General features: G+C 42.6%; 1 protein-coding gene across 1 annotated transcript in view; it reads right to left on the bottom strand.

Annotated features, from left to right (window-relative positions):
• The window catches only part of VSTM4 (V-set and transmembrane domain containing 4), a 100,478-nt gene that overhangs the window by 31,745 nt on the left and 48,409 nt on the right, over positions 1–20,324 (bottom strand). The gene's annotated exons all lie outside the window — the stretch shown is intronic.

The following is a 20,324-nucleotide window of genomic DNA, read 5'->3' as shown; positions in this document are numbered from 1 at the left end:
AGCAATAATTTCTGTGTGCTTACTGACTATCTATGTAAGGTAAAGTCATCTTAGAGCTGGACTGGGATCACTCTGTGTTTATCTCCAGGGATGTCTGGAACTCTCATACTGACCTGGTTGCATCAGTTACACAGTCTGGCTTGGCCACATCACCAGTAGGATTTACAATACTAATAGAAACTTCTGCTTGGACTACCCTAAAACCAAGATGCTTTGCATGTATTTTTGTGGTTCACAGTCCACAAACAGAGTACCTCTTATGCAAGGGAGAAAGGACCCTGGGAGCTACACCCAGAAGTCTCCAGGGTCCCCATGCTTGTTCATACTTTCTTCTCCCACTATACCTTTACTTATAGTAGAGGGTAAGTGGCTTCATCGTGAGGAGGGCTGTAGTATCAGGTTCTTCCTGTTACCCAGAATGATGGTGCTGAAAAGCCTTATATTGCAGGTAAGAAAACCAAGACATAAAGAAGCTAAGTGACAAAAGTTACAAACACAGACCAGCTTGATGTGAAACCTTGATGCTACATGTGGGATGGAGCCCACGCACTTCCTTAAATGGTATCACTCTTATCTCAAGTGCATCATATTAGCTCGAGCAACCCATAGGGAGGTCCCTTTTGAATCTCTTGTCCTCAGGCACATGTTCCAGCCAGGAGGGATGCAGTTACAAGAGACTATCTCCCTAATACATTTCCATAATTTCCAGAAATCCCTATGACTATGACCAACTGCCTAATAATCAAAATGAAAGAAGACAGTAAACAGTCATCACACAAGGGGAAAGGCTCTTATCTATGAAAACACGCTAAAGCTCCTTCACAAAAGGAAGCCAAATTAAAACACACTGCACTTCCTTTCTCCACCTATCAGAATGATAATAATCACTTTGGAAGCAAAGCACTCTTTTGCCAAGGATGCAGGGAATCAGGCACTCAGAAATACGGCTGGTATGAGTGTAAACCCTTCCCAAAGGAGAATAACTTGGCAATCAGAATAACTTGGCACTCAGAATAACTTGGCAATCAGAATTATAGAGGCTCATACTCTGACCCAGCAATTTCACTTCCGGGAATTCATTCCACAGATATCTTTGCACGTGTATGAAATGTACATATCAGATTTGTCCTTATGGTGCTATTGTTGATAGCAACCGATCAGAAAGAACCCAACTGTCCATCAGCAGGGGACTGATTAAGGAAATGATGGTGAGTCCACAAATACACATGTGGGGTTCTCTGCAGCCGCAAAGAGGAATGGGAAGGTTTATGTGCTGATGAGGAAAGATACACCACTAAGTGGAAAAGCTAGGTGTGAGACAATGTGTTAAATGTGCCCCTTTTAGTATAAAAAAAAAAACAGGAAAAAATAAAAATACATATTAGCATTTGCATACACATGCTTAAAGAAACTGGAAGTAGTCACAAGAATTCTAAAATAGTGGTCCCTGGGGCCCCTGGGTGGCTCAGTCAGTTAAGTGTCCAACTCTTGGTTTTAGTTCAGGGCATGATCTCGGGCTCATGAGATCCAGCCTGGCATGGGACTCTGTGCTCAGCGCAGAGTCTGCTTGGGATTTTCTGCTTCTCCCTCTCCCTCTGCCCCTCCTTCCACTTGCCCATTCTCTCTCTCTGTCTCAAATAATGAATGAATGAATGAGGGTGCTGAGAAACTAAGCAGATGGGAGATCCAGTAGGAAGAATTATCACTATATATATATCTTTTAGTCACTTATTTAACTTTTAAATTTTAATTATTAAGCCACGTGATTATACAATCATTAAAAAACATAATCATTGCAAAAGAGTTAAACACAAATAAGTATCTGTATACATTTAATACGAGAAGGTAGGCCATTCTAACAGTCCTAGCATTTTAAAAACAAAGACTGACTCACATGTTGTGGGAAAAATTCCAAGAATACGGATCACACTGAGATTCCCCAAAGATGATTTATTTTTAGTGGGAACTGAAACTCCAACTGGCCATAGGTTTAGAAGACAGGGTCAACTGTGTAAATTCACAAATAGCCCAAAGGAATGTGCATTTACAAAATGCTGACCATTAAGAAGAAACAAAGGATCAAAACCTCTCAGAATTGCCCAAATACACAACCACCTGTACAGTTTCATCTCATAGCTTTAAACTCTTGAAGTGTTTAATTCTTTCTTTCCATTATAAATTGATGCATGGTCATGTTTTCAAATGGTAATGACAGGCATGGAGGAAAAAAAGGAAAATAAGTCTATCCTAACCAAAACACAACCTTCTTAAATATTTCCAGTCTTTTTCCTCTTTCTTGTTTAATTTTTTTTAATGGACTTCATTTTTTTTTAAAGACAAGTTTTAGGTTCACAGCAAAATGGAGCAAAAGGTACAGAGATTTTTTTCATATGTCCGCTGCACCCACCCCCCCCCCCCCGCACCACCACCACCACATGAACAGCCTCTGCCATCATCAACCTCCTGCCATGGTGGGATATTTGTTATAATTGATGAACTTACGTCAACATATCATTGGCACCCAAAGTCCGTAATCACCTTGGGTGAGTTCCATGCCTTTGGACCAATATATAATGTATTCGCTGTTGTAGTGTGATACAGAATAACTGAACTGCCACGACAACCCACCGTACTCCACCTATCCATTCCAGCTGCCCAGCAACCCCTGATCTATTTACTGTCTCCATAGTTTTGCCTCCTTCAGAATGTCATATAGTGCAATCATACACCATGTAGCCTTTTCAGAAAGGCCTCTTTCACTTAGTAATATGCATTTAAGTTTCCTGCATGTCTTTTCATAGCTTGATAGCTCATTTCTTTTTATTTTTGAGTATTTCCACACTGTCTGGATGTACCACAGCTTATCTATGCATTCTCCTACTACAGCATATGTTGGTTGCTTCCAAGTGTGGACCATTATGAATAACACTGTCAATAAACATCCATGTCAGGTTTTCATGTGGACATAAGTTTCAACTCTTCCTTGATTTTTATATACTGCATGGTTTTTTTTTTTTTGTTATAATGTATTGTAATTTCCCACCTTTCTTTTTGTCTAATCTCTATTTTACATATTGTTACATCCTCATACTTTTCCGGTGAGAAGATATGCCAAGATTTTCTCAGCCATTTCCTGACATCTAAGTAATACTTTATATATGAGTAATATTGCCATAAATATATTTGTGCATCATGGTTTTCCACTCTTATTTTGTTTTAGGTTAGAGTCTTAGGGGTAGAATTACTAGTTCATGGAGTATGACCATTTTAAAGGGTATTGAATTCCCACTGTCAAAATGATCTCCAGTAAGTTAGCACTACCTCATAGCCATCCAGTCAATGAACAAGGAAATTTCAGTTTCCAGCCTCTTTAACACCAGGTCTATCAGCTTTAAAAAGTTACTCGCTTTATGAATAAAAATGTGATCTCCCTTTTACTTGCATTTCTCTGACTGCCAGTGAGAATGAGCGGTTCCAGCATTTGTCTAATCGTGTTTCCTTTTTTACGAGTGACATATGGACATCTGCTACCATGTATTAGGGTCCTGAGCTTTTCTTATATATTTTCATGCACCTTTCACATCAGTCTGTCATGTCTATTGCAAACATTTCCCCCAATTCCCCTTGAATTTTGGCTTCCTGTTAAATGCACAGTGATTTGTTTCTTTTGCTAAAATCTTTCTGTGTTTTCTTTTTGTCTGTTGCGCCAAGCTTAAATCACCCTCCCCAGTTGTATCCCACACCCCTGCAGAATCAAAGACTTCCCCTTCCTCTTCTCTTTTTTTGGATTTTGTTCTTTAACTCTTTAGCATAAATGAATGTTTTGGGACATCATTTATATAAATGCATGCTATCAGGCCCAGGGCTTTCAGTAAGCTAAAAAAGATCTGCTTTGTCATCACTGTTTTCCTTCAAAACAGCAAAACTGCACTAAAACTAAATTTAGCTCTAATTCATACTTCAACAATGAGAATTCATATACAATGAGTCACCCCTATGACATGGCAGATAAATTTGCTCACAGAATATTAAGTCTCCCATTGAGCCAGCAAGACTGGTAGAAATTTTTGACACAGAAAGTCCACTTTATGATTCACTTACAAGAAAGTTATTCTATATCTTAGATTCGAATGGAACTGTGTTTTGTCTCTGACACAAGGGAGTGAGCATTGCTGGAAGCAGCCAATCCAAAAAAGATAGAAAACAGGCCAGAAACTCTGTCTAAATGAGAGAGCTGTGTGATTGGAAAGCAGTGCTATATGTGGAAAACAGGGCTGTTTCCAGCTCCAACTAGGGCCACATGGTTGGCACACGTGCGAGGCCTGTGTTGCAACAGGTAGAAGGTTCTGGCCTGGCCACCATCATGGGTGCCTCCCTCTTACAAAAGCTGCGTACCTCCATTCTGTGGCACATGGTGGTCAGATCTATGAATGGACAATGGACAAAGGAAGAAGGCCTGCCCTAAAGCAGGTTCCACTCAGACCAGAGAGGTGATCCTGGGTAAATAACTCACCTCCTGGGCGTCATCCCCCAATCTGTAAAATGGGAGACATACACTTGCCATCTATCACACGGGGTTATTATGAGGGTCAGATGGGCTGGCGGAGCCCAACTTAGATGGGGCATGAAGTAGCTCAGGAACACTGACCAAAATCTCTGGTGTGTGGGGGTAGTGGGGGATGTTTCATAGTGTTACCCAGGGAGAACAATGTTGCCACTTGGGTATCTCCTGGCACCATGTCTTGGCCCTGAGGAGAGGGCTACAAGTGACAACTTAAACTTTGATCAGAAAATCTTTCTGCCCAAGATGGTACAGCATGCCCTCCTATTGCTACAGATAGAGGGGTGCTCTAGAAGAACCAGCACAACATACAGCAGGCAGGGAAAGAGAAGGAAGAGGCCGCACCCCAGACCAATGCACACCAGATGAGGCAGGCAATCTGGATTTTGCTAGGTATTGAACATACTGTGAGCAAACTATATTTTGCCAAACTTTGGTATGAGCTATGTTTGTCTCTATCCTAGGCAAAACACTATAAAAAGTGTGTGATATCTATAATCTCTGACCCTCCCAGACAGGGAAATGAAGCCTCAGAGAGGTCCAGGCAGGAGACATGGGATCTGATCCAGGGCAGCCTGCCTCCTTGGCCCTGAAGAAAGGACTCTGGGTCCAGCCCAGACAACAGAGAATAAGAAAACTAGGACAAGAAGAGGATAAATTAAGCCAGATGCACAATGGCTGCTCTGGGCTTAAAGTGGCACCCCAAAAAGAAGGTACTGAAAGGTCATATTGACATTCCACTGCATTTAAGTTTGTACTGAATCTGGGACTGTTACAGCTGCTGAAGCCCAGCCTGGATGGGAATAAGAGGGGCCAACCTGACTGCTGGGAGCTTGGGAGGTGGGAGCTGTGGCACCAGCTGTGGCTGGTGTCCAAGACCAAGGGCCACCTGGGTCCAAAACTGGGCAGTGGAGGAGGGGGGCATGTTCTTGTGCCTGGAATGATCTGAAATAAGAGAGGTCAGCTGTCAAAATGGAGGTGGGAGGGGGTAGGCTGGCCATGTGGAAATTTGGTTCCTCTAATATATAGGTAAGAGTTTGGGGAGTAGAAAAAAAAACAATAAAACAGCATAAATGGGGCTGATCCCCTCAAAGAACATAATTATAACTAAGACTCATACATGCAGCCACATATTGCTTTCATAACTAAATGTGAGATCAAAGCACCCTCCTATTGAACCACAGTCCTTGTGGCGTATGAGTCCTCACCTCAGTGACCGTCTTAATTCTCGCCTCTCTCTGGGATAATACCAGAGGTGCAGCTAACCACTCATGCCGAGGGGCTTCAGTACATCCAGCCCTTGTTCCCCAGATGCCAAGTGTTTCCTATGGTCCAGAACAATCTTTGTGCCTCAGTACAGGAACTGTGAATCAAAATGCTTCCTTGAGGTCTGTTTAATCTTGTTTCCCATTGAATGAACAGTTGTCTTCATCCCTGGGCAAACAGCTGTCTGTCACATGCTGCAAAGGATTTTGTTGTGGTTTGAACTGGGATGGCCAGAGATGCCAAGTGTTGTTTGTCAAACAAACCCAGCCCAGAAAGCCCTTCATGAAGGGGGCTGAGGAAGACGGGCTGGTTCTGATCCTACCTGACATCCCCCCAGCCCTGCTTCTTGGAGCCATCTCTTCCCAGGCCCTTCTTACTCTGTACTGTCTTTGAAAATCATTGTGTTAGCTGCCTGTCTTATTTGCAGAAATGTCCATGTGCTTCCTTTCCTCTTTCCCACATATCTCAGTTTTGACACTGATGATGCCTGATACGGGTCTCTGAGGATCATGAGCTCCTTGCCAAACAGCTTTGTGCTCTCCTTCCCAAGATTTCACACAATGCACTGATCACCCCATAACCCTGTACTCTGCAATGTCAAGTCTGGAATCATGAAGGAGGAACACTGGTCTCAACAACCATGGCAGCAACTCACTGTCATTACCAGTTAAGGTCAATTATATCTCAATAAGCTGTAGGGAGAAGTGTGATTACAGCCTCTACCCATAGGCTGGCTGCCACTGAGAAAGGACAATGACTCATGCAAAAGGGCAAACTTCCTGATGTCTCGCTCTAGGCTTCGGAACGTGTTCTGTGGACTTCCCCTGCCACTGGACTACTCAAGGTTGATGGATACCACATGCCAAGGGCTGCTTAAAAGTTGTAGAACTCCACTCTCAAAGAGAAGCCAAGGATGCCACTCACTCACGTGACTCTTGAAATGACTTTTCTCATATATGAGTAATTCATGCCAAGAATATAGAACCGTGTCTGCTATGCAATAAGCATTTAATGGGTCTCACTATTATTTTACCAGTATTATTATCATCATTACTGTGGAATCTCCTCTCAGAGTCCTTGAACAGAGGGCCAGACATGACAGTTTTCTGCAACATGAGCCAGAACCGGTGCACCTAGAAAAGACCGGCAGACGGTCACGGTTGCATTATTTTCTGCTGCTTCCATCGTATGATGTCTTTGCATGCACATTCCAAGCTGTGTCAGAATAAAGCTGCTCCTCTGTGAGGGAGTTGCCAAGGCATCTCTCTGTCCACAGCCTCCATGACCTTTTATTATACATGGTTTATACATGGTTCTACTGGGGCTTCTTTGTTAAAGCTCTTCCTTTGCAGTGCCTGCCAGCTTTGTGAAGTCTGAGCAGAGGCTTTGCAAGGCCATTGGTTTTGTTTGTGAATTTAAAATCTCAGAATACAGACTGGTAAGATGGGGAGGTGCTTCATTAATATTTAGCAGTTCCATGCAGTGTTCTCGTCTTGGACTGTAATAATGGCAGAGAGAAGTCACTGGGGTTACGTGCCCCACATCTATCGCCTGTATCCCTGGGTTGAGGGTTTGTGTTTGGGTGAGACTGACCCCAGCCATCCTGGGATCACCATGCTTGGTTCATGCTGGCCCCTTAACACTAAGGTGCAATAGTGTTTGCTGTCAGAAAGTGAGACAACTCCTTCACTAGGCTAGAAGGGAACCTGCCACCACCTTTCTCTTCCTGAGGAAAGCCAGCCTGGCCTGAGGATATGCCAACCCTTGAAGGCTGAGAATGGAAGCTACCAATGTAATGACACTGTGTCTCCTAGACAGAACTTCCCAGGGACCCATCCTCCACAGCACCCCTAGTTAGATGAGCCAGCCAAGTCCCTTCCTGGGGAATTACATCTGTGCTAGCTTTCCTGTCACCTGGAATCAAGAGGTTCGTAAATAGTACAGAGGGCTAACTATTTATCTAATAGTTGGCAGTTTTATTCCTGCTCTTAGTCTGGGGAGACTAATTTGAGCTTTGCAGGGTTTTATGAGGATTAGAAATAAATCCCATCAAGTGTTCAGAAGTGAAGGTGCAGGGGCACATGGTGAGTAATTACGAGGAATTAGCCCACAGCCACTGACAATCTCACTGAATCCTTACAACGACCCTGAGCGATAGGGACAAAGGCAAATTTGCACCCATTCTGTGGAGGGGAAAAATTTCCAGAGAAGCCAAGTGGCCAAAGGCCACCAACCTGCTACGTGGCATGGCTCCAGCTAACACCAACCAGGTGGAATGCTTTTCACATCATACAAGGAGTACCAACCAGGCTCCATCTCACAGGCCAGCCCTCCTCGTGCCTGCGTCTGCCTGGGGGCCCCAGCAGGACACTGAGCCTCAGAGCTGAGGTGGGAGAGCCGGAGAGGAGAAGAGGTACAGCAGGGATATCAGGGATGCAGGACAGGGGCCAAGGAAACACAGTGCCATGTCTGCTATCCCTGCACTCACCACCTGGTTTGCTTGGGTGACTGTGGCCAGAGGGGAAGGCACTCAGCATGTATGTGGGCTAAAACCAACCAACCAAAAACAACAATGGTTGGAGCCTTTGCAAATTGATGCCTATGAGCAGAGCACATGGACCTTTCAAAGTCAGGAGGACGGAGGGCAGATGAATGGCTATACTCTTCTCTCTTTTCCTTCCATTGCCCCAACTTTCTGTAGAGTCTCCTCCTTATTCACCTGCATGAATGCCAAAACTGAAGCAGTGACCAGCAAGTCTGAGTCTCCTAGCATGCCTGGGACAGTGCATTAGCCCTGGAGCCGGGTGGCCTGGGCTGCCATCCCTCGCTGTTCCACCTCTACCCAGCAAAGACCCAACCACCATCCACATTCTTTGTGTATCAGTTTTCATCTGTAGAATGGGACCATCACCACACCCACTCATGGGGTTGTGGTGAGGAATGAAGAAGATGCTGTGTGGCAATGCTTAGCCCCTGTGCTCATCTGGCATCTGGCCCTGCCACCTCCTCCTGCCTCTTCTCTCTGGTGCTCTGCTCTGAATTTCCAGAGCACCTCACTCTTGTGGACCAAGTGCCTCTAGACCCCCAGCCTCTTACCCGCTGAACCCCTTTCTCCCCACTTCTGTGCACTGCCCTCCCCCAACCCCCTTCTGGAACACTCTTACCTCTTCTTCTATACTTTGCCCAAATTTCATCTCCAGGAAGTTTCCCTACTATTCACCAACCCCGAAGATGGGGTTAGGAGCACCTCTTCTGGGTGCTGGTGTCAGCTTTGTGGGTACCACATGGGTCTACCACAGTTTTGCTTCTCTAGTTCTCCCATTTGACATGGACCTCAAAAGCATGGGCTGTGTGTTATTTCATCCTTGCCCTAGGGCCTGACAAGAAGTCCTTTATAGAGGAATCACTCATAAATATTTCATAAGTATGATCGAATAATAACAGAACCACTTGCACAGAGCTCACCATTTACCAGGACAGTTAGAAGCACTTTATACCGACTAATTTAGTCAATCCTCCCAATAGCACTATGTGCTAGGGCTATCTTTGCCCCAATTTCATCAGAGAGGTAGAAAACCTAGTCAAAGGTACATAGCAATCAGTGCCAGACTCCAGATTTGAAACAGCAGCCTGGCCCCAGAATCTTTAAACATCACAGATTACCTTCCACAGAAGAAACAAATTCTGTAATACTACCACTCTGCAATATTATGAAAGTGAAGCAAGTAGTTACATATCTGACTTTAGAGTTGATATGTTTACATTCTCTTTGAAATCATTTCTGCCTTCATGCTAAGATCCTGAATAAATCAATTATTAACTAAATCTCATAAATTATTAATTAATTCTTTGACTGCAGGGGTATGTTTTTAAAAAAATCTGATGGTTCAGAAAAAAATTTAAAAATGCTTTAAACTAAGCTCACAAACCACAGTAATCCTGTGCCTGTAATTTATCCAACATATAGTCTGTGCTCCTGTTTATCCATGAGAAAGCATACACACCAGAAAACATGAAGAAAGCTCAGATTCCTTCTGTCATAACTGCTGTTGGCATGGGGAATATGTTGTCCACTTCAATGTCTCCCATTTACAAATATTTTATTATCTCAAACTCATAAGAAGAGGCCAAGCAACAGGTCAGGAAATCTACTGACTAGGAATTGCTTTTTCAGTGCCCATGTCCATCTTCTAGGCAACTTTCTTGAACTTGACCCACAGGAAAGAAGGCATCTGAATCCATGGAAGAAGTGTCATGATGTAGGGACACACCACATCTCTATGCAGTTGGTGGCATTTCATTTTAAATCTGACTTTCCAGGACCTTTTGGAGCAGTTTCATGCTTACCCATTGAGCAGCTTTCAGGGAGCTGCCTTTCCCTAGGGAAGGCACTTTCAAAAGGGCTTGCAGAACCTTGAAATGCTCCCTATGACCCAGCCTTCTCCTCCGGAAAAGCCCTTAGCCATGGGAAAGGAACAGCCTCCCAACCCCAAAGTCAGCACCACCCCTCCCGAGAGATGGCAACTTCCAACTTCTGGAATGACACACGTTCAAGATGAGACTCGTTTTCCTTCTGTATGAACTTCTCGCAATAAGTCATGGAATCCCCTGGGGTCTCCAGGTTCTGCCCTAGCCATTTGGCAGGACTTCTTGTGGTGACCACAGCCTCAGCACCAGCATGGCCTCTCCCTGAGGGTCCCTCTCCTGCCTGGGGGTTTCTGTTCCTGGCATCTTGCCCTAGCCCTATGCCCTTCCTCCCTTAGGAGGAAGTGGTCAGAAAACAGAGAAGCACATTTGTGCTGTTAATAGCTTGAGATTCTAACAGCCCAGCCTCCCACTGCCATAGCACAGATGGAGCCAGGACGTGGGAGCCCCCGGCACCACAGGGACAGGAGGAAAAGCCTGGGTTCCAGAAGTGGAGCACAGTTCAGGCCAGAACTAGCTGAAAGGCAAGGACTAACCAGTTTACTAGCCAGGCACCGTGGCAGGGGATCTCGTCTGTATTAAGGTCAAATTAGCCTGAGGTTCTAATCAGGAAGATGAATACAAATCAGTAGGGCACCTCCGCATGGCCTGAGGTGTAGTGGAGTAAAGACAAGCCTTCCAGAGGTTGATCTGTGGGCTATCCCAACAAGAGACAGGCCCATGGAGACAGCTTGACTCTGTCACTCAAACAGACTCACTAATAGCACCAGCTGGTAGAGGGGCAGCATTTGAGTTGGACTCTAAGGTTACCCCTGATGTCTGGTTAGGTATCCCACGACTGGGGAAGACCAAACTCTAATGCCCACCAGGCTGGGGTAACACCCTCACTATACTTTGCAGCCTTAGCACTGGCTCAGAATAGGGGCAACCCAAGGGCAAACAAAGACTTAGGAGGGGAAGGCAGGATCCCAAACACTGGGCACTGTTGCTAACAATGAAAACCCAGACAGTAGACTACAGCAAGCAAATCGTGAGAAGCACTTGCAGGCTGGCCCCTCACAGCCTCTGAGTTCCCCAGCCATAATGTCCCCCCATAACTGAAATGCCAGTCCTTAGGGCCCTGTAGGGCACATGCTTTAAAAAAATATATCTTTATTGAGAGATAATTTAGTCACCATAAAACTCATTGATCTTAAGTGTACAATTCAATAATTTTTGGTACATTTATAAAGTGGTGCAACCATCACTACAACACAGTGTGAGAACATTTCTATTACACCCAAAAGTTCCCTCTTGTCCACTTATAGTTAATTCCTGCTTCCACCCTTCCAGCCCTAAGCAACTATTTTCTGTTCCTATGAATTTACCTTTCCTGTACATTCCAAATAAATGACCTCATACCATATGTAGTTTTTTGCATCTGGTTTAGTCCACTTAGCATAATGTTTCTGAGGTTCATCTACATGCAGCATGTATCAATGGTTTGTTCCTTTTTATTGCCAAATTGTATTTCATGGAGTAGATCACTAAATGTTACTTTTCCATCCATCAGTTGTTGGCTATATTTAGATTGTTTCCAGCTTCTGGTTATGATGAACAAAGCAGGTGGGAACAACTGTATCCATGTCTTTGTGTGGATATATAGTGGGTATGTAGTGGCACCACACTATGGTCTTATTTGTACCTCTTAATGAACATATTTTTATGAACTTGATAGCCATTTGTGTATCTTCTTTTGGGACAGATCCATTCAAATCTTTTTTTGCCCTCTTTAAATTGTGTTGTCATCTTATTGAGTTGTAAGAGTTCTTTATATATCCCAGCACTATTTGTTGAAAAGAATGTGCTTTCTCAAATTTTTTTTTGAAATAATTTGTGAAGGATTGGTATTGTTTTCCCCTTTAATTCTTGATAAATTTCACCAGTAAAGCTATATGGGTCTGGGCTTTTCCTGGTTGGAAAGATGTTAGCTAACAATTCAATTTCTTGACTTATTACAGGTTTATTCACATTATAGCTTTTTTAAAAAATCAATTTTGGTGTCTTGTTGTTGCTTTTTGTTGCCGAGGCTCTGTTGTTAGGCCCATATACATTTATAATTGTTGTATCTTCCTGGTGTGTTGATCTTTCATAATTTGTAATTTCCTTCTTGGTCTCTAGGAATTTTCCATTTTATCTATTTAATTTGTTAGAATCAATGTTTTCATAATATTTTCCTATAATCCTTTTAACTTTTTGTTGAGTCTGTAGTGATTCCTCTTTTTTTTTTTTTTTTTATGTAAGCTCATACCCAGCATGGACACCAATGCAGGACTTGAATTCATGACCCTGAGATCAAGACCTGAGCTGAGATCAAGAGTCAAATGTTTAACCAACTGAGCCACCAAGGTGCCCCAGTGATTCCTTTTTTGCTTCCTTATTGGGTAATTAGCTTTTTCTCTTTCTTATTTTCATGTATCGTCTAACTTAAGATTTGTCAATTTGATTGATGTTTTCAAAAAACCAACTTTGGTTTTATTGATTTTTCTCTGTGTATGTATGCATGTTTGTGTGTGTTCTGTGCCATCGATTTCTGTTCTAATCTTTATTATATCCTTTCTTCTGTTTACTATGGATTTCCCTTGCTCTTCTTTTTCTAGGTAACTTATCGTGAAAGCTTAGGTTACTGATTTGAGATCTTTCTTCTTGTCTAACATAGGCATTTAAAGCCATAATTTTTTCTTTAAGCACTGCTTTAGCAGCATCTTTTAAGTTTTGATTTGTTTTGTTTTCACTTGTATTTAATTTAAATATTTTATAATTTCTCTTGATTTCTTCTTGGTATTATTTAGAAGTTGTTTTAAGTTTCAAAACATTTGGGAAACTCCCAGATTTCTATCTGTCATGAATTTCTATTTAAATTCTGTTGCTCAGAGAATAAACCTTGTATGATTCTTACATATACAAAATGTGTAAATTGACACAGATTTATTTTGTAGCCTAGCATATGGTCTGTTTTGGAGGATATTCCCCGTGTGCTTGGCGAGTGTGGTATGTGGTTATTGGGTAGAGTATTCTTACTCTACATATCAAGTTAAATTGCTTGATCTTCTGTGCCGAGTTGGATTTTCTGTCTGGGTATTCTATCAATTACTGAGTGGACCATTGCAATCTCTAGCTATTATTCTAGAATTATTGATTTCATCTTTCAATTTTCTGTTTTTCTTCTTGTATGCCAAGGCTCTGTTGTTAGGCCCATATACATTTATAATTGTTTATCTTCCTGGTGTGTTGATCCTTCATAATTTGTAATTTCCTTCTTGGTCTCTAGTAATATTTCTTGTCTTAAATTATAGCTTATGTGAGATTAATTTAGCTACCTCTCTTATTGTTACTATTTGCATGGTACTGTTCTCTTCCTATGGGTTCTCTCCATTCTCTGCTACTCATGCATGTTGCTTCAGCTAGAGATACACTTGCCCCAACTGTGACCAAAAGCTCAGGACGGTAGAGCTATTGGATTCCCTGCTCAATCTCTCTAAGAAGGTCATCTCTGGGCGGGGGAGGGGGGGGGCGCCAAAATGGCAGAGGAGTTAGGGTCCCCAAGTCACCTGTCCCCACCAACTTACCTAGATAACTTTCAAATCATCCTGAAAACCTACAAATTCAACCTGAGATTTAAAGAGAGAACAGATGGAATGCTACAGAGAAAAGAGTTTTCGCTTCTAACAACGTAGGAAGGTAGAATTAAAAAAAAAAGAATCAAGTGGGGGAGGGACCTCGGGAGGAGCCAGGCCTCGAAAGCCTCTGGGACAGGAAAGCCCAGCCCCGGAGAATCAGGAACCTTAAAAATCTGCACTGGAAAAAAAAAAATCTGCACTGGATTCTTCCCCAATGGAAAGGCACTTAGGGAAATCAGGCAGAACTGCAGGAGGGGCAGTGGAACCTCCAGTCTCCCGGAGTCACTAGTAGAGGAAGTGCACCCCGGGGAAGAGCACACAGACTGTGGGCCGATCTCGGTAAAGGGCTGGAGCACGCTCCTGGCAGGGCCTCGAGGAGAAGCTCAGGCGGTGGCTCCAGGCAGAGGGGGCTGCTCCCTGCTGCCTTTGGGAGCTGCCGCCCTGGGAGCACAATTCCAGCAGCACAGGCCCCAGATCCCAGGGCGCCAGGGGATCCTGTGTTCAGGATCTGGTGTTCTTCCTGAGACAGGTAGAGGCGGGGAGAGCACAGGACAGCGAGGACTCTTAGCCGCCAGGGGGCCCCATGCTGTGAAGATCAGCACCCCTGCCCCCAGAGCATCCAGGCCAGTGTGGACTGGGAAATTGTGGTAGTTACTCTGAGAGCGGACTCTAGGGCTGGAGAGCTGGCTGCCGCTAGTGTGGTTCTTCTTCCTTGTGTCACCCTGTGCCTGGGATGGAGCGGCCCCCAGGGAACAGGGCCCTCACGAGGTAAACAGCTCCCAATGAGCCCTGCAGCTGGCAGGTGGCTGGGACAGCTCCCCCAGGTGCACACACCTGAGAATCAGACAGCAGGCTCCTCCCCAAGAAGACCAGCTGGAAGGACACGGGAAGAGCAACTTATTGGCCAAGCAGCACTGGAAAACTCCAGGGGAAGTCAAAGGATTTATGTATATAGAACCAGATTATACCCCTCTTTTTTTTTCTTCCTTTCTCCAGTACAACTCGTTTTAGCCACTATTCACTGAGCAAAATGATTAGAGAGGAGAACTCACCACAAAAGAATCAGAAACACTACTCTCTGCCACAGAGTTACAGAATTTGGATTACAATACGATGTTAGAAAGCCAATTCAGAAGCACAATTATAAAGCTACGAGTGGCTCTGGAAAGAGCATAAAGGAATCAAGAGATTTCATGACTGCAGAATTGAGATCTAATCAGGCTGAAATTAAAAATCAATTAAATAAGATGAATCCAAACTGAGGTACTAACGACAAGGGTTAATGAGGTAGAAGAAACAGTGAGTGACATAGAAAACAAGTTGATGGCAAGGAAGGAAGCTGAGGAAGAAAGAGAAAAACAATTAAAAGACTATGAGGAAAGGTTAAGGGAAATAAATGATAGCCTCAGAAAGAAGAATCTACATATAATTGGGGTTCCAGAAAATGCTGAGAGGAAAAGAGGAACAGAAAGATATGTTGTTATCTGAACAAATCATAGCTGGGAACGTCCCTAATTTGGGGAGGGAAATAGACATTCAGATCCAGAAGATAGAGAGGTCCCCCTCAAAATCAATAGAAACCAGTCAACACCTTGACATTTAATAGTGAAATTTGCAAATTCCAAAGATAAAGAGAAAATCCTTAAAGCAGCAAGAAACAAGAGATCCCTAACTTATATGGGGAGAACTATTAGATTAACAGCAGACTTCTCCACAGAGACCTGGCAGACCAGAAAGGGCTGGCAGGATATATTCAGGGCCCTAAATGAGAAGAACATGCAGCCAAGAATACTCTATCCAGCAAGGCTCTCATTCAGAAAAGGAGAGATAAAGAGCTGTGAAGACAGGCAGAAACTGAAAGAGTATATGAACACCAAACCAGCTCTGCAAGAAATGTTAAGGGGGACTCTGTAAAAGAAAGAGGAAACCCAAAGAAATAATCCACAAAAACAGGGACTGAATAGGTATTATGATGACACTAAATTCATATCTTTCAATAGTAACTCTGAACGTGAAGGGGCTAAATGATCCCATCAAAAGACACAGGATTTCAGACTGGATAAAAAAGCAAGACCCATCTATTTGCTGTCTACAAGAGACTCATTTGAGACCTAAGGACACCTACAGCCTGAAAATGAAAGGTTGGAGAACCATTTACCATTCAAATGGTCCTCAAAAGAAAGCAGGGGTAGCCATCCTTATATCAGATAAATGAAAGTTTATCCCAAAGACTGTAGTAAGAGATGAAAAGGGACACTATATCATACTTAAAGGATCTATCCAACAAGAGGGCCTAACAATCATGAATATTTATGCCCCTAATGTGGGAGCTGCCAAGTATATCAAACAATTAATAACTAAAGTAAACACATACTTAGATAATAATACACTAACACTGGGAGGCTTCAACACAGCAGTTTCTGCAAATGACAGATCTTCTAAGGACAATATCTCCAAAGAAACTAGAGCTTTAAATGACAAACTTGACCAGATGGATTTCACAGATACTTACAGAACGTTACATCCAAATGCAACTGAATACACATTCTTCTCAAGTGCACATGGAACTTTCTCCAGAATAGACCACATACTGTGTCACAAATCAGGTCTCAACAGATACCAAAAGACTGGGATTGTCCCCTGCATATTTTCAGACCATAATGCTTTGAAACTTGAACTCAATCACAGAAGAAATTTGGAAGAAACTCAAACACGTGGAGGTTAAAGACCATCCTGCTAAAAGATGAAAGGGTCAACCAGGAAATTAGAAAAGAATTAAAAAGATTCATGGAAACTAATGAAAAGATACAACCATTCAAAATCTTTGGGATACAGCAAAAGCAGTCCTAAGAGGGAAATACATCTGAATAAAAGCATCCCTCAAAAAATTTGAAAAAAAAAATCAAATATGCAAGCTAACTTTGCACCTAAAGGAACTGGAAAAGAACAGCAAATAAAACCTACACCAAGCAGAAGAAGAGAGTTAATAAAGATTTGAGCAGAACTCAATGAAATAGAGACCAGAATAACTGTAGAACAGATAAACAAAAGCAGGAGTTGGTTTTTGGAAAGAATTCATAAGATAGATAAACCATTAGCCAGCCTTATTAAAAACAAAACAAAAAAGACTCAAATTAATTAATAAAATCATGAATGAAAAAGGAGAGATCACAACCAACACCAAGGAAATACAAACTATTTTAAAAACATTATGAGCAGCTATATGACAATTAATTAGACCATACAGAAAAAAATGGATGCATTTCTGGAAAACCACAAACTAACAAAACTGGAACAGGAAGAAACAGAAAAGCTGAACAGGCCAATTACCAGGGAGGAAATTGAAGCAGTCATCAAAATCCTCCCAGGACACAAAAGTCCAGGGCCAGATGGTTTCCCAGGGGAATTCTGTCAAATGTTTAAAGAAGAAACCATACCTATTCTACTAAAACTGTTCCAAAAGATAAAAAGGGATGAAATACTTCCAAACTCATTCTATGAAGCCAGCATCACCTTAATTCCAAAACCAAGGGATCCCTGGGTGGCTCAGCAGTTTAGCACCTGTGTTTGGACCAAGGCGTGCTACCAGAGTGCCAGGATTGAGTCTCACATTAGGCTCCCTGCATGGAGCCTGCTTCTCCCTCTGCTTGTGTCTCTGCCTCTCTCTCTCTCTGTCTCTCTGTCTCTCTGTCTGTCTGTCTTTGTCTCTCTCTCTCACACTCTCTCTGTCTGTCATGAATAAAAAGGAGAATTATAGACCAATATCCATGATGAACGGAGATGCAAAAATTCTCAACGAGATACTAGCAAATAGGATCCAACAGTACATTAAAATTATTCACCATAACCAAGTGGGATTTATCCCCAGGATGCAAGGCTGGTTCAATACTCCTAAAGCAATCCACATGATAGATCCTATCCACAAGAGAAAAAACAAGAACCATATGATCCTCTCAATAGAGGCAGAAAAAGCATTTGACAAAATACAGCATCCATTCCTGATCAAAACTCTTCAGAGTGTAGGGATAGAGGGAACATTCCTCAGCATCTTAGAAGTCATCTATGAAAAGCCCACAGCAAATATCATTCTCAATGGGAGACACTGAGAGCCTTTCCCCTAAGATCAGGAACAAGACAGGGATGTCCACTCTCACAACTGCTATTCAACATAGTACTAGAAGTCCTAGCCTCAGCAATCAGACAACAAAAAGAAATAAAAGGCATTCAAATTGGCAAAGAAGAAGTCAAACTCTCTGTCTCTGCAGATGACATGATACTGTGCATTGAAAACCCAAAAGACTCCACCCCAAGATTGCTAGAACCCGTACAGCAATTTGGCAGAGTGGCAGGATACAAAATCAATGCCCAGAAATCAATGGCATTTCTATACACTAACAATGAAACTGAAGAAAGAGAAATTAAGGAGTCAATCCCATTGACAATTGCACCGAAAAGCATAAGATACCTAGGAATAAACCTAACCAAAGAGGTAAAGGATCGATACCCTAAAAATTACAGAACACTTCTGAAAGAAATTGAGTAAGACACAAAGAGATGGAAAAATATTCCATGCTCATGGATTGGCAGAATTAATATTGTGAAAATGTCAATGTTACCCAGGGCAATTTACACATTCAAAGCAATCCCTATCAAAATACTATGGACTTTCTTCAGAGAGTTGGAACAAATCATCTCAGGATTTGGGTGGAATCAGAAAGACACCGAATAGCCAGGGGAATATTGAAAAAGAAAACCAGAGCCGGGGGCATCACAATGTCGGATTTCAAGTCGTACTACAAAGCTGTGGTCATCAAGACAGTGTGGTACTGGCACAAAAACAGACACATAGATCAATGGAGCAGAATAGAGAACCCAGAAATGCACCCTCAACTCTATGGTCAACTAATATTCAACAAAGCAGGAAAGATTATCCACTGCGAAAAGGACAGTCTCTTCAATAAATGGTGCTGGGAAAATTGGACAGCCACGTGCAGAAGAATGAAACTAGACCATTCTCTTACACCATACACAAAGATAAACTCAAAATGGATCAAAGACCTAAATGTGACACAAGAGTCCATCAAAACCCAGAAGGAGAACACAGGTAACACACTTTTTGGACTTGGCCACAGCAACTTCTTGCAAGATACATCCATGAAGGCAAGAGAGACAAAAGCAAAAATGAATTATTGGGACTTAAGATAAAAAGCTTCTGCACAGCAAAAGAAACAGTCAACAAAACTGAAAGACAACCTACAGAATGGGAGAAGATATTTGCAAATGACATATCAGATAAAGGGCTAGTATCCAAGATCTATAAAGAACTTATTAAACTCAACACCAAAGAAACAAACAATCCAATCATGAAATGGGCAAAAGACATGAACAGAAATCTCACAGAGGAAGACATGGACATGGCCAACAGGCACATGAGAAAATGCTCTGCATCACTTGCCATCAGGGAAATACAAATCCAAACCACAATGAGATACCACCTCACACCAGTGAGAATGGGGACAATTAACAAGGCAGGAAACCACAAATGTTGGAGAGGATGTGGAGAAAGGGGAACCCTCCTTCACTGTTGGTGGGAATGTGAACTGGTGCAGCCACTCTGGAAACTGTGTGGAGGTTCCTCAGAGTTAAAAATAGACCTGCCCTACGACCCAGCAACTGCACTACTGGGGATTTACCCCAAAGATACAGATGCAGTGAAAAGCTAAGACACCTGCACCCCAATGTTTATAGCAGCAATGTCCACAATAGCCAAACTGTGGAAGGAGCCTCGGTGTCCATCGAAAGATGAATGGATAAAGAAGATGTGGTCTATGTATACAATGGAGTACTTACCACTCAGGTATTAGAAACAATGAATACCCACCATTTGCTTCGATGTGGATAGAACTGGAGGGTATTATGCTGAGTGAAGTAAGTCAATCAGAGAAGGACAAACATTATATGGTTTCACTCATATGGGGAATATAAGAAATAGTGAAAGGATTAAAGGGGAAAGGAGAGAAAATAAGTGGGAAGTATCAGAGAGGGTGACAGAACATTAGACTACTAACTCTGGGAAACAAACAAGGGGTAGTGGAAAGGGAGGTTGGTGGGAGGATGGGGTGACTGGGTCATGGGCACTGAGGGGGGCACTTGCTGGGAAAACACTGGGTGTTATGTTATATGTTGGCAAATCGAAATCCTATTAAAGAAATATACAAAAAAAAAAAATCTTAAAAAAAAAAAAAAACGGTCACCTCCACTGACATTGCTGCTGAACATGAGCACTCCACACTACTCCAAGTCACATGAGGCCCCTTCTATCACAACAGTGCATCTGGTAGTTCTCATAGCACTCCCTGCTCTGAAGAAAATTCACCAACCTGGGAGACATCTCTCCCAGGGACACATGCATT

The sequence above is a fragment of the Vulpes lagopus genome, chromosome 2 (genome assembly GCF_018345385.1).
Source record: "Vulpes lagopus strain Blue_001 chromosome 2, ASM1834538v1, whole genome shotgun sequence".
NCBI classification, from domain to species: Eukaryota; Metazoa; Chordata; class Mammalia; order Carnivora; family Canidae; genus Vulpes; species Vulpes lagopus.
The sequence above is the reverse complement of the archived record's forward strand: the minus strand, read 5'-3'. Positions and strand labels throughout refer to the sequence as shown.